The following is a 14637-nucleotide window of genomic DNA, read 5'->3' as shown; positions in this document are numbered from 1 at the left end:
TGTTGGTAATGAATGTGTGCTTGTGTAGGTGGGGGGCCCCAACCACTATTTTGCCTCCATATTTGTAGGAGGGCACAAATCTATAGTTTGCTGGGGGCATCGTACACCCTGGCACCATCCCTCCTCCCACCCCCTGTATCATTTAGGCTATGCTGCAGAAGAGGAGCAGCCAGCAAGGTAGACGGCAGACAAGCAGAAGAGTATGGTGTTTTGTTCATATGTTTGTAAATCCAGTCATCAGGACACAGAGACATGTGAGTTCACTGCTGTGCTGTTTTATTCCATCACCAACTCCAGGCACACTGCACACTGGACCACCCACTTCCCAGCATCCCCCTGGTCCGAGGGACCATCCATGAAGATTCAGGCTTACACATATTAGTAAGGGAGTGTCTACAAATATTAAGCATTCTAATACACTTACATCACATCCTCTTTTCTTTAAAGATAAGCCCTGTACGCTTCAATGCAACAATTAACAACGTCATATTAAGAACATCATCTAACACGTTTCAATGAGTCTCTCAGGTCTGCGTATTTCCCATTTGGGTCTTTCATACACAGTGTGTTTCATCGACCATGTTGGACCTTTCTAGATTCGTGGTTTGTTCACCATTATCAGGATCATCATACATGTCAGATGAAGGGTATTCTTCAGTCATGTTGTCTTCATTATAGTTAGGTTGAGATCTTAAATCCACCCTATTTCTTCTTACTTCCGTTCCACGCTCTGTACGTATAGTAAAAGATCTTGGTGCTACTTGTGTTTGCACAATACCTTTCTGCACCCAAATACCTTTCTTGTGATCTCTGAGATGGACTTGGTCACCCGATTTTAGATCAGATAAGCTTTTTGCTCGCCTGTCATGGAACAGTTTCTGTTTCGCCTGTTGACGGTCCTTACTCAGTCTGACCAACGCTGAGTTATGTGTATTAAGCAGTTCATCATGTATCGGGAGATTTGCTCTAATCCTCCTTCCCATCAGCATTTGTGCAGGAGAAAGTCCATTCTGTAAAGGTGTACTGCGGTAGATTAAAAGACTTTTGTAGAAATCTTGTTTACCTTCTTGAGCTTTTTTCATGAGACTCTTTACAGTTTTTACTGAACTTTCCACCAACCCATTTGAGCGTGGATAGTGGGGACTTGACGTAGTATGGATAAATTCCCACTCATGAGCAAATTGTCTAAATTCAGCACTGGAAAACTGAGGACCATTGTCAGTGAACACTTCCATAGGAACACCATGCCTCCTTGCAAAGATTGACTTCATGCAAATGATTACGGCTTTACTAGTAGTTGTATGTAGTGTCTTCACCTCAGGGTAGGTAGAGTAATAATCAGTCACGACAATGTATGTTTTCCCATTACAATCAAACAAATCTGCGCCAACTTTCTGGTATGGTCACTCTGGCACTGCGTGAGGACTCAGTGGCTCGACTTGTTGTTTCGGTCTATACGTAAGACATAATTCACATGTAGCTGTAGTCTGTGCTATGTCTTGGTTCATTCTTGGCCAATACATAACTTCACGCGCTCTCTGCTTACATTTTTCTTCTCCTAAGTGGCGTTCATGTATCTTGCACAGCATAGTTTTTCTCAGTCGTGCAGGTATTACAAACCTATTGCCTTTGTAAATAATACCATCGACAACTGTAAGGTCACTGCGGTATATCCAATAATCATGGATAGACAACGGGCACGCATGTTTTTCTGCTGGCTAACCTTTCAGAATATTATCTTTCAACACTTTCATTGTGTCATCTGTCTCAGTTTCTTTCCTAATCTGTTCTTGTCTTGCAAGAGACACTGGTAGAGAAGCTACGATCAAATTAACATAGGCTTCTATCTCTTCATCCATCAGACTTTTGGAACCTTCACTTTTGTCCACAGCACGAGAAAGTGTATCAGTAATGTACATGTATTTGCCGGGACAGTACAGAGAGTGTACATCATATTTCTGTAGTCTGATAAACATTCATTGAATTCTCATGGGACAATCATGTAATGATTTAGTCATGATAGCTACCAATGGCTTGTGGTCAGTTTCCACTGTAAATGTTTGACCATACACAAACTGATGAAATCGCTCACATGCATATGTGATCGCTAGAAGTTCTTTTTCTATCTGAGCATACCTTGTTTCAGCACTTGTCAGTGCTCTTGATGCATAGATTACTGGTTGCCATGTATCCTCATGTTCTTGTAACAGCACTGAGCCTAGGCCAAATTGCGAAGCATCTGCTGAGATTCTTATTCTTTTCGCAGGATCAAAGAATTTTAGCACTGGTTGCTCTGTAATGATCTGTTTCAAGTTTTGCCAACTTTCTTCTTGTTCATGTGACCACATCCACTCGTTATCTTTGTCCAACAACCATCTAAGAGAGGCTGTTCATTTAGAGAGTTGAGAAATAAACTTTCCTAAGTAAGTAATCATTCCTAGGTATCTTCTGATGTCGTCTTTGTTGTTAGGACGTTCCATGTTCACTGTGGCTGATATTTTTCTTGGGCCTGGTTTTACACCTTGATCCAAGACCACGTCGCCCATAAAGGTAAGTGTATTCGTGCCAAATTCACATTTGTCCTTGTTTAGCTTTAGATTCACTTTCTTGACAAGTTGCATTACTTGTCTCAATCTAGAATCATGTTCTTCCTTTGTAGATCCCCAGACAATAATGTCATCCATCATTGTTTCAACACCTGGAATATTTTCAAAAATCATGTGTATCTTTTTGTGATATACTTCTGGAGCAGACAATATTCCATATGGTAGTCGAAGAGTGTATCAACCTTCTGGTGTATTAAATGTACAAAGCTTTGAGCTGGACTCATCTAGCTTCATTTGCCAGAATCCTGAAGATGCGTCCAATTTACTGAACCATTTTGCTCCCGCAAATTGAGACATGATTTAATCTCTGGTTGGTAGTTTGAAATGTTCTCATTTAATAGCTTTGTTTAAATCTCTGGCGTCTAGACATATTCTGAGTTGTCCATTTTTTCTTTTCAACAACTACTAAGGAGCTTACCCATTCAGTAGGCTCATCAACTTTCTGTATCACACCCAAGGCTTCCATGCGATTTAACGCTTGTTTCAGTTTTTCTCTCAGCGCAAACGGCACTTTTCTACAGGGGTGTATCACTGAAGAAACTTGCGTGTCTATATTTATTTTATGCTCTCCAGGCAAACAACCTAGACCTTCAAACAAGTCTCTGTATTCTGTAAACATCGATTTGCAGTCATCTTCTACTTGTGATGTCACCATAAAAACTTTCTTTAGCAAGCTTAGTTTCTCACAGGAACTTAATCCTAGAATCGGTTGCACATTTTTATCCACAATCAGTAGAGATGTTTTAAACTATTGTCCCTTATATTTCAGTGTCACTAAGCATGTACCTTTCACAGGAATTTCCTCCCCAGTGTACCCTGTAACTTTCACTTTGGCTGGATGAATTTTAGGTTTTACTCTAAAAGTCTTATAGTCTTGAAATTATATTAAATTCACCTGCGCGCCAGTATCAAGCATAAAGGGAATGACAATCTTGTTCACAGTTAAAGGGACAATACATTCTTTCTTATCTGCACTGCAAAGTTCAATGCAATCCACAAAGAATTCCTCTGTTTGTTTAACAGAAAGCACTTTGGTTGTTTCACTTTTCATTTTACAGCATTTGGCAAAGTGATTAAGTCTACCACATTTCATGCAGGTTTTACCATAAGCTGGGCACATTTTAGGATTGTGAGCATTTCCACATCTACTACACATTTCCTTATTAGACTGTGGCTTAGACTGCTTCATTCTTGAGAATGGAGGTTTGCTTGGCTCTGTTTTCTGCACTACATAGACAGCACCATCAGCGTCCTTGTGTAACTTTTTGGCTTGAAATCTAGTTATTTCTGCAGATCTACACATAGTCACTGCCTTGTCTAGTGTTAGGTCTTGCTCTCTCAGCAGTCTCTCTCTGAGTCCATTATCAGGTATTCCACAGACAATACGATCTCTAATCAGTGAATCCTTTAAATCACCAAACTCACAGGTTTTACTGAGTGATTGCAGCTCTGTGACATACTGATCAAATCCATATCTTTCATATGTCACATTTTTCCTTGGCACAAAGTAATCTTCAAACTTTTGCATTATAGTAGATAGCACCATATTCTGCCCCTCAGCAAACTGAAAACTGTTATAAATATCCAGCACATCCTCTCCTGTCACATGGAGGCAAATGGATGCCTTAGTTTTGTCAGCCTCTGTATCAGCTCCGCATGCAGCAAGACATATATTAAACCTTTGCTTAAATCTTTTCCAGTTTTCAGACAAGTTACCAGACATCAGCATGCCTGTTGGAGGAGCTATTTTATTCATGGTTACTCACTGTTTGAAGAGAGGAGCACACGGCAGGCTTTGCAGATACTGAGTATCACAGCCTTACAGACTTCTGCAAGATTCTTTCACACCCTGAGAGCAATAGCAGTCCAAGTTACACTTCTTCTGACACCATGTTTTGTTCATATGTTTGTAAATCCAGTCATAAGGACACAGAGACATGTGAGTTCACTGCTGTGCTGTTTTATTCCATCACCAACTCCAGGCACACTGCCCACTGGACCACCCACTTCCCAGCATCCCCCTGGTCCCAGGGACCATCACTGAAGATTCAGGCTTACACATATTAGTAAGGGAGTGTCTACAAATATTAAGCATTCTAATACACTAACATCACATATGGGGGCATTGACACCATGGTGGCTGCGGCAGGACTTAAGAGTCAGGAGCAGCAGGATGATCCAGGCACCCCAACCCCACTTGCCCTGAGGCAGAAGAAGGATGGAGTTCTGGGAAAGCCGAGGTAATGTGTATCAGTGTGTTGTGTTTTGTGGTCTGGAACGGTTTGTGGTAGATATTTACAGAATCGGGCGGGGCCCAAAGCACACCTGGGCCCACCACTCTCTGATTCCGCAACGGGAGGGGACTCAGGATGCAGATGGAGTGTATCCAGGCTGGAGGTCAGATTAGTGTTATGCTACTGAGGGGCCTGAGACTGCTAAGGGGGCCAGCTGCAGACAAATAAACATCTGCCTTAATACTTTTGATACTTGCCACAGTGCGTAGCTGAGGGGGGATTGCAGGTGCATCATTAGTGCAATCACTGTGGCTTTGTTAGAAAATCTATTTGCCCACATGATGTTTATGCCTATTAAAGCCATTTATATTAGTATTCAAAGGGATAATAACGTTTAAACTAATAATAGAACATTGTTAAATTTTTCATAATATACATACATATATGTATATTGGACTTGAGATGTTATACACTCACATTGCCCATGGCCTTTGTTCTCCCAAGTTTTTATGGGGTATAAAATATTAAAAAGAATAGTTATGTTTTAATTACAGAGCAACACAACCATTACTTGAAAACTGCTGAAAGAACTATATGTAGAAATGTTAATTAGACTTGTGTTCTTATTACACTGCCTGTCATTGTAATATGGAGTGTGAGTGCTTCAAAGAATTGCATTACGCTGACCTTTTTAATATTCAGCATTTTGATTGGCTGATTATGTAGCAAACAAGGAAACAAATAGTATGGAAATTGTATGACAATGCACTTTTACAGAGACAGACAACACATCTCATTCACATGTAAACAAGAAGAGCTTGTCTGCTTTTGAGTAACAAATTAGCCTAATAAGAAGGTGAAACATTTTGTCAGAAATATAATTTATTGATATTATCCCTTTGTTTTTTTGGGAATTATTTTACTATTAGTTGCAATTATATTCAGCATCTCTAGTGCTGCAGGGAACATCCCTTTATTTTTATTGCAAGCTGATTTTAATTTAGGAATGTGTACTGCATTGCGTTAATGGTTAGCTTTTATTGGCGGATAGGATATGCTTTTTACTAAAGATGAGCGGGTTCGGTTCCCTGAGGACCGAACTCCCCCAAACGTCACTACCCGAGCCCGGATCAAAGTCCGGCTCGGGTTTTCTCGCATGACTCGGAAACCAGAACGAGGCAAAACGTCATCATTCCGCTGTCGGATTCTCATGGGGTTTGGATTCCATATAAGGAGCCGCGCATCCCCACCATTTTCACTCCGGCATTGGAGAGTGTAGTGAGAGGACGTGTCTCGGTCTTCAGTGTCTGTGCGGGAGGGAAAGTGCGGTGGCGATTCCAGTGCTGTCTTGTGCTGCTCAGTCCAGTGTAGTGTCTTATGCTGCATCAGTCCAGTCACAGTGGTGGTGTCCTCTGCTGCCATATGTCCAGTGTAGCTGTATAAGTCCAGTCTGTCATGACTGAGGTTTTTGTGAACCCGGTGTAGTGAAGTCTGTGCGGGCGACTGGAGGATTATGTGAATACTACCACTGACCTGGTTTGGAAATGCTGTGGACTCTGGGTTTCCTCCGGTGACTGGGAAGAGGAACCGCAGCAGAGATGGCCGAATCTAGGTTCTCCTCATGCAGGATTAGGTCGGCAGACAGGAGGCATGCTGAAGGTCTCCTGAAAGACAGAACTGGAAAGGCACTGATGAATCAGTGAAGAATACCAGGTATAATTGTGCTAAAGGGCACGGGGTGCTTGGAGACACTGAGGTGCTTGCGGACACTGAGGTGCTTGCGGACACTGAGGTGCTTGCGGACACTGAGGTGCTTGCGGACACTGAGGTGCTTGCGGACACTGAGGTGCTTGGAGACACTGAGGTACGTGGAGGCATTGAGGTACGTGGAGGCACTGAGGTGCGTGGAGGCACTGGGGTGCGTAGAGACACGGGTGCGTAGGGGTGCTGAGGCACGGAGGTGCTGGAAGCACGGAGATGCTGTGGCACGGAGGTACTGAGGCACGGAGGTGCTGTGGCACGGAGGTGCTGTGGCACGGAGGTGCTGGAAGCACGGAGGTACTGAGGCACGGAGGCACGGAGATGCTGAGGCACTGAGGTGCTGAGGCACGGAGATGCTGAGTCACGGAGATGCTGAGGTGCTGGAAGCACGGAGGTACTGAGGCACGGAGGTACTGAGGCACGGATGTGCTGAGGCACGGAGGCGCTGAGGCACGGAGGTGCTGTGGCACGGAGGTGCTGGAAGCACGGAGGCACTGAGGCACGGAGATGCTGAGGCACTGAGGTGCTGAGGCACGGAGATGCTGAGTCACGGAGATACTGAGGTGCTGGAAGCACGGAGGTGCTGAGGCACGGAGATGCTGGAAGCACGGAGATGCTGAGGCACGAGGTACTGAGCCCTGGAGATCCCAACTACAACAGTAGTAAAACTGAAACACGACAGCTGTGGTTTTCAGTGGAGAACACGGAATTCAGTACTGTGCCTTTAAGACGAAACATTGCAGCTGCACCTTTACATTGAGACTCAGGGAAATGGTGAAATCAAATGGCAACACACAAATAAACCAAACGGTAACAAGGGAACAGAGTTTCCACAGGAACTTAGGTACAAAGGTTACCTTTAGGGAGCTCAGCTTAAGACCCACACAAGGCTGTATGTGACACAAGGAACTGGCCCAGATTCCAACTCAGCCTCCTGATTTATACTTCCTGGTCCTTGATGATTGGTGGGCAGGATTAGGTGATGTCACTGTCATGTGACTACTCTAGCCAAGGCTGTGATGTAGAATGAGGCCTAGCAGGCCAAGAGAACACTGAAGCCTGGACTTCTGCAAAACACAGGATGCTTGCTTTTAGATTACTGAATTCAGCCTCACACAGGAGATCACCACAGGTGGAGCTGATTACCTCTCAGGCAGAGAACTCAGGAAAACTCATAGTGCTGACAAGCTGTTTAACTCCGTGAGTGAAAAGACACAGGATCCAGGACAGATGGCAGGGGTAAGTCACCAAATATAAACCTACAGTCAGGATTGTGACAGTATCCCCCTCTTCAAGGGTGGACTCCGGACACCCATCTTGAATCTTAGAGGAACTTGATGAATAACTTGTACACAAAGCTTCTAAAAAGTGGAAACCAGAGGGTCCAGAACAAAACTTAAGCTGGATTCTTTAGAAGTCTTCCTGATCTTCATCTTCAGAACAGGTAGACCATCCATCATAGACAAGACTGGAATTTCCTTCATCCGAAAGGACTGAGGAATAAACTGTAGAAGGTTCCTCTCCTCGTTTTGTAGTGCGAGAAGATTGTGCTTTCGAAGCTAGCACTCCACTGAGGCTTAAATTAAATCTTGTTCTATAACGAGGGCTTTTCATACAGAGACCTGTAGAGCTTTTTGGTGATTCTGGAACCTCTTCATGCATGGAAGCATAACAGGAAGGAACAGCACCTCCCAGGAAAGGAGTAGCATCATAAACTGGATCAAATTCAGAGTCTGAGTCCAAGTCTAACGGAAAATACGAATCTCCTTTAGATACACAGTTTGAAAATGACCTAGAAGTGCACTGTAACTTTAAATTCTTTGGCGGAGAACTTAGTATTGAGCTAGGAGAGACTCCTACATGACCAACCTGAATGGTCGGATTCCTACGGAAGGAGATACTTGGACTATCTTTGGCAGGCTTAGAGGATGAAACTGAAGAAAGCTTTGGCTGTACGAGTAGGACTGGATTGGATCTGAGGATACTTGAATTGGCTGGAGCCAAAGGAGACGGACCAGGCTGGTCCTGGAGTATTGCTGGACCGGCTGTAACCGGGACGGACTGACCAGGCAGAACCTGGAGTATTGCTGGACCGGCTGGAACCGGGACGGACTGACCAGGCTGGGCCTGGAGTATTGCTGGACCGGCTGGAACCGGGACGGACTGACCAGGCAGGGCCTGGAATATTGCTGGACCATCTGGAACCGGGACGGACTGACCAGGCAGGGCCTGGAGTATTGCTGGACCGGCTGGAACCGGGACGGGCTGAGCCCTTTCTTCACAGGGCTGGGCTGAGGCAAGAGCCCCCACTTCACGGGGCTGGGCTGAGGCAAGAGCCCCCTCTTCACGGGGCTGGGCTGAGGCAAGAGCCCCCTCTTCACGGGGCTGGGCTGAGGCAAGAGCCCCCTCTTCACGGGGCTGGGCAGCACTCTGTAGAATCTCTGGCTGGGCAGCACTCTGTAGAATCTCTGGCTGGGCAGCACTCTGTAGAATCTCTGGCTGGGCAGCACTCTGTAGAATCTCTGGCTGGGCAGCACTCTGTAAACTCTCTGGCTGGGCAGCACTCTGTAAACTCACTGGCTGGGCAGCACTCTGTAAACTCACTGGCTGGGCAGCACTCTGAAGACTCACTGGCTGGGCAGCACTCTGAAGACTCACTGGCTGGGCAGCACTCTGAAGACTCACTGGCTGGGCAGCACTCTGAAGACTCTCTGGGGCTGGACGCTCTGAAGACGCCCCTCCTGGGGCTGGACGCTCTGAAGACGCCCCTCCTGGGGCTGGACGCTCTGAAGACACCCCTCCTGGGGCTGGACGCTCTGAAGACACCCCTCCTGGGGCTGGACGCTCTGAAGACGCCCCTCCTGGGGCTGGACGCTCTGAAGACGCCCCTCCTGGGTCTGTGGACACGGACTCCTCTGTGACTGTAAATGGCTTGAACATTCTTCTCTGGACACCCAACTTGGGATAAGGTCTTTTAACCACCGGACCCCAGTCATAAATTTGAGTCTCTCTCAGAAGAGTAGCCTTCTTGATACCCCCGTCAGCAGCAGAAGGATCGGATACTGTGGATGACTTGTAGACATGAGCACTATGATACTGAGATTTGTCACTATTACCTGGCTTGCGAAGAATGCAGTCTTTAACAAAATGACCAGAATTTCCACAGTAAAGACAGAGATGTAGCTCCTTACGCCGCTGACGTTCAGCTTCAGAGAGCTTGGGCCGTGGATAGCTCTGATGAAAAACTTTCCCTTGCGCAGAGGAAGAGACTCTATTAACTGGATGGGACAAAACAGGATCAACAACGTTGGTAGTATTCCTGAGGAGATCAGGCATCACAGAGAGAATACTAGGCAAAAGTTCTTGTAACTGTAGTAACATCTGGTAGAAAATCTGCAGTTGGTCAGGAGTCTTAGAGCAGAAGGTCATAGAATCTCTGGAGGACGAATTCCGCTGCAGACACTGTGCCAATCGATGCTGAGTCGACTCCAGACCTTCCAAGCGTCCTGCAATATTGCTTAGGAGGTCATGCGTCAGACTAACACTTTCGGCCGGGTCCATGTGGCCAGTTCCTACTGTCATGACTGAGGTTTTTGTGAACCCGGTGTAGTGAAGTCTGTGCGGGCGACTGGAGGATTATGTGAATACTACCACTGACCTGGTTTGGAAATGCTGTGGACTCTGGGTTTCCTCCGGTGACTGGGAAGAGGAACCGCAGCAGAGATGGCCGAATCTAGGTTCTCCTCATGCAGGATTAGGTCGGCAGACAGGAGGCATGCTGAAGGTCTCCTGAAAGACAGAACTGGAAAGGCACTGATGAATCAGTGAAGAATACCAGGTATAATTGTGCTAAAGGGCACGGGGTGCTTGGAGACACTGAGGTGCTTGCGGACACTGAGGTGCTTGCGGACACTGAGGTGCTTGCGGACACTGAGGTGCTTGGAGACACTGAGGTACGTGGAGGCACTGAGGTACGTGGAGGCACTGAGGTGCGTGGAGGCACTGGGGTGCGTAGAGACACGGGTGCGTAGGGGTGCTGAGGCACGGAGGTGCTGGAAGCACGGAGATGCTGTGGCACGGAGGTACTGAGGCACGGAGGTGCTGGAAGCACGGAGATGCTGTGGCACGGAGGTACTGAGGCACGGAGGTGCTGTGGCACGGAGGTGCTGTGGCACGGAGGTGCTGGAAGCACGGAGGTACTGAGGCACTGAGGCACGGAGATGCTGAGGCACGGAGATGCTGAGTCACGGAGATGCTGAGGTGCTGGAAGCACGGAGGTACTGAGGCACGGATGTGCTGAGGCACGGAGGTGCTGAGGCACGGAGGTGCTGGAAGCACGGAGGCACTGAGGCACGGAGATGCTGAGGCACTGAGGTGCTGAGGCACGGAGATGCTGAGTCACGGAGATACTGAGGTGCTGGAAGCACGGAGGTGCTGAGGCACGGAGATGCTGAGGCACGGAGATGCTGGAAGCACGGAGATGCTGAGGCACGAGGTACTGAGCCCTGGAGATCCCAACTACAACAGTAGTAAAACTGAAACACGACAGCTGTGGTTTTCAGTGGAGAACACGGAATTCAGTACTGTGCCTTTAAGACGAAACATTGCAGCTGCACCTTTACATTGAGACTCAGGGAAATGGTGAAATCAAATGGCAACACACAAATAAACCAAACGGTAACAAGGGAACAGAGTTTCCACAGGAACTTAGGTACAAAGGTTACCTTTAGGGAGCTCAGCTTAAGACCCACACAAGGCTGTATGTGACACAAGGAACTGGCCCAGATTCCAACTCAGCCTCCTGATTTATACTTCCTGGTCCTTGATGATTGGTGGGCAGGATTAGGTGATGTCACTGTCATGTGACTACTCTAGCCAAGGCTGTGATGTAGAATGAGGCCTAGCAGGCCAAGAGAACACTGAAGCCTGGACTTCTGCAAAACACAGGATGCTTGCTTTTAGATTACTGAATTCAGCCTCACACAGGAGATCACCACAGGTGGAGCTGATTACCTCTCAGGCAGAGAACTCAGGAAAACTCATAGTGCTGACAAGCTGTTTAACTCCGTGAGTGAAAAGACACAGGATCCAGGACAGATGGCAGGGGTAAGTCACCAAATATAAACCTACAGTCAGGATTGTGACAGTATCCCCCTCTTCAAGGGTGGACTCCGGACACCCATCTTGAATCTTAGAGGAACTTGATGAATAACTTGTACACAAAGCTTCTAAAAAGTGGAAACCAGAGGGTCCAGAACAAAACTTAAGCTGGATTCTTTAGAAGTCTTCCTGATCTTCATCTTCAGAACAGGTAGACCATCCATCATAGACAAGACTGGAATTTCCTTCATCCGAAAGGACTGAGGAATAAACTGTAGAAGGTTCCTCTCCTCGTTTTGTAGTGCGAGAAGATTGTGCTTTCGAAGCTAGCACTCCACTGAGGCTTAAATTAAATCTTGTTCTATAACGAGGACTTTTCATACAGAGACCTGTAGAGCTTTTTGGTGATTCTGGAACCTCTTCATGCATGGAAGCATAACAGGAAGGAACAGCACCTCCCAGGAAAGGAGTAGCATCATAAACTGGATCAAATTCAGAGTCTGAGTCCAAGTCTAACGGAAAATACGAATCTCCTTTAGATACACAGTTTGAAAATGACCTAGAAGTACACTGTAACTTTAAATTCTTTGGCGGAGAACTTAGTATTGAGCTAGGAGAGACTCCTACATGACCAACCTGAATGGTCGGATTCCTACGGAAGGAGATACTTGGACTATCTTTGGCAGGCTTAGAGGATGAAACTGAAGAAAGCTTTGGCTGGACGAGTAGGACTGGATTGGATCCGAGGATACTTGAATTGGCTGGAGCCAAAGGAGACGGACCAGGCTGGTCCTGGAGTATTGCTGGACCGGCTGTAACCGGGACGGACTGACCAGGCAGAACCTGGAGTATTGCTGGACCGGCTGGAACCGGGACGGACTGACCAGGCTGGGCCTGGAGTATTGCTGGACCATCTGGAACCGGGACGGACTGACCAGGCAGGGCCTGGAATATTGCTGGACCGTCTGGAACCGGGACGGACTGACCAGGCAGGGCCTGGAGTATTGCTGGACCGGCTGGATCCGGGACGGGCTGAGCCCTTTCTTCACAGGGCTGGGCTGAGGCAAGAGCCCCCACTTCACGGGGCTGGGCTGAGGCAAGAGCCCCCTCTTCACGGGGCTGGGCTGAGGCAAGAGCCCCCTCTTCACGGGGCTGGGCTGAGGCAAGAGCCCCCTCTTCACGGGGCTGGGCAGCACTCTGTAGAATCTCTGGCTGGGCAGCACTCTGTAGAATCTCTGGCTGGGCAGCACTCTGTAGAATCTCTGGCTGGGCAGCACTCTGTAGAATATCTGGCTGGGCAGCACTCTGTAAACTCTCTGGCTGGGCAGCACTCTGTAAACTCACTGGCTGGGCAGCACTCTGAAGACTCACTGGCTGGGCAGCACTCTGAAGACTCACTGGCTGGGCAGCACTCTGAAGACTCACTGGCTGGGCAGCACTCTGAAGACTCTCTGGGGCTGGACGCTCTGAAGACGCCCCTCCTGGGGCTGGACGCTCTGAAGACGCCCCTCCTGGGGCTGGACGCTCTGAAGACGCCCCTCCTGGGGCTGGACGCTCTGAAGACGCCCCTCCTGGGGCTGGACGCTCTGAAGACACCCCTCCTGGGGCTGGACGCTCTGAAGACGCCCCTCCTGGGGCTGGACGCTCTGAAGACGCCCCTCCTGGGTCTGTGGACACGGACTCCTCTGTGACTGTAAATGGCTTGAACATTCTTCTCTGGACACCCAACTTGGGATAAGGTCTTTTAACCACCGGACCCCAGTCATAAATTTGAGTCTCTCTCAGAAGAGTAGCCTTCTTGATACCCCCGTCAGCAGCAGAAGGATCGGATACTGTGGATGACTTGTAGACATGAGCACTATGATACTGAGATTTGTCACTATTACCTGGCTTGCGAAGAATGCAGTCTTTAACAAAATGACCAGAATTTCCACAGTAAAGACAGAGATGTAGCTCCTTACGCCGCTGACGTTCAGCTTCAGAGAGCTTGGGCCGTGGATAGCTCTGATGAAAAACTTTCCCTTGCGCAGAGGAAGAGACTCTATTAACTGGATGGGACAAAACAGGATCAACAACGTTGGTAGTATTCCTGAGGAGATCAGGCATCACAGAGAGAATACTAGGCAAAAGTTCTTGTAACTGTAGTAACATCTGGTAGAAAATCTGCAGTTGGTCAGGAGTCTTAGAGCAGAAGGTCATAGAATCTCTGGAGGACGAATTCCGCTGCAGACACTGTGCCAATCGATGCTGAGTCGACTCCAGACCTTCCAAGCGTCCTGCAATATTGCTTAGGAGGTCATGCGTCAGACTAACACTTTCGGCCGGGTCCATGTGGCCAGTTCCTACTGTCATGACTGAGGTTTTTGTGAACCCGGTGTAGTGAAGTCTGTGCGGGCGACTGGAGGATTATGTGAATACTACCACTGACCTGGTTTGGAAATGCTGTGGACTCTGGGTTTCCTCCGGTGACTGGGAAGAGGAACCGCAGCAGAGATGGCCGAATCTAGGTTCTCCTCATGCAGGATTAGGTCGGCAGACAGGAGGCATGCTGAAGGTCTCCTGAAAGACAGAACTGGAAAGGCACTGATGAATCAGTGAAGAATACCAGGTATAATTGTGCTAAAGGGCACGGGGTGCTTGGAGACACTGAGGTGCTTGCGGACACTGAGGTGCTTGCGGACACTGAGGTGCTTGCGGACACTGAGGTGCTTGCGGACACTGAGGTGCTTGGAGACACTGAGGTGCTTGGAGACACTGAGGTACGTGGAGGCACTGAGGTACGTGGAGGCACTGAGGTGCGTGGAGGCACTGGGGTGCGTAGAGACACGGGTGCGTAGGGGTGCTGAGGCACGGAGGTGCTGGAAGCACGGAGATGCTGTGGCACGGAGGTACTGAGGCACGGAGGTGCTGTGGCACGGAGGTGCTGTGGCACGGAG

This window comes from Pseudophryne corroboree, chromosome 5, assembly GCF_028390025.1.
Source record: "Pseudophryne corroboree isolate aPseCor3 chromosome 5, aPseCor3.hap2, whole genome shotgun sequence".
Taxonomy (NCBI): domain Eukaryota; kingdom Metazoa; phylum Chordata; class Amphibia; order Anura; family Myobatrachidae; genus Pseudophryne; species Pseudophryne corroboree.
Note: the sequence above shows the minus strand (reverse complement) of the source record.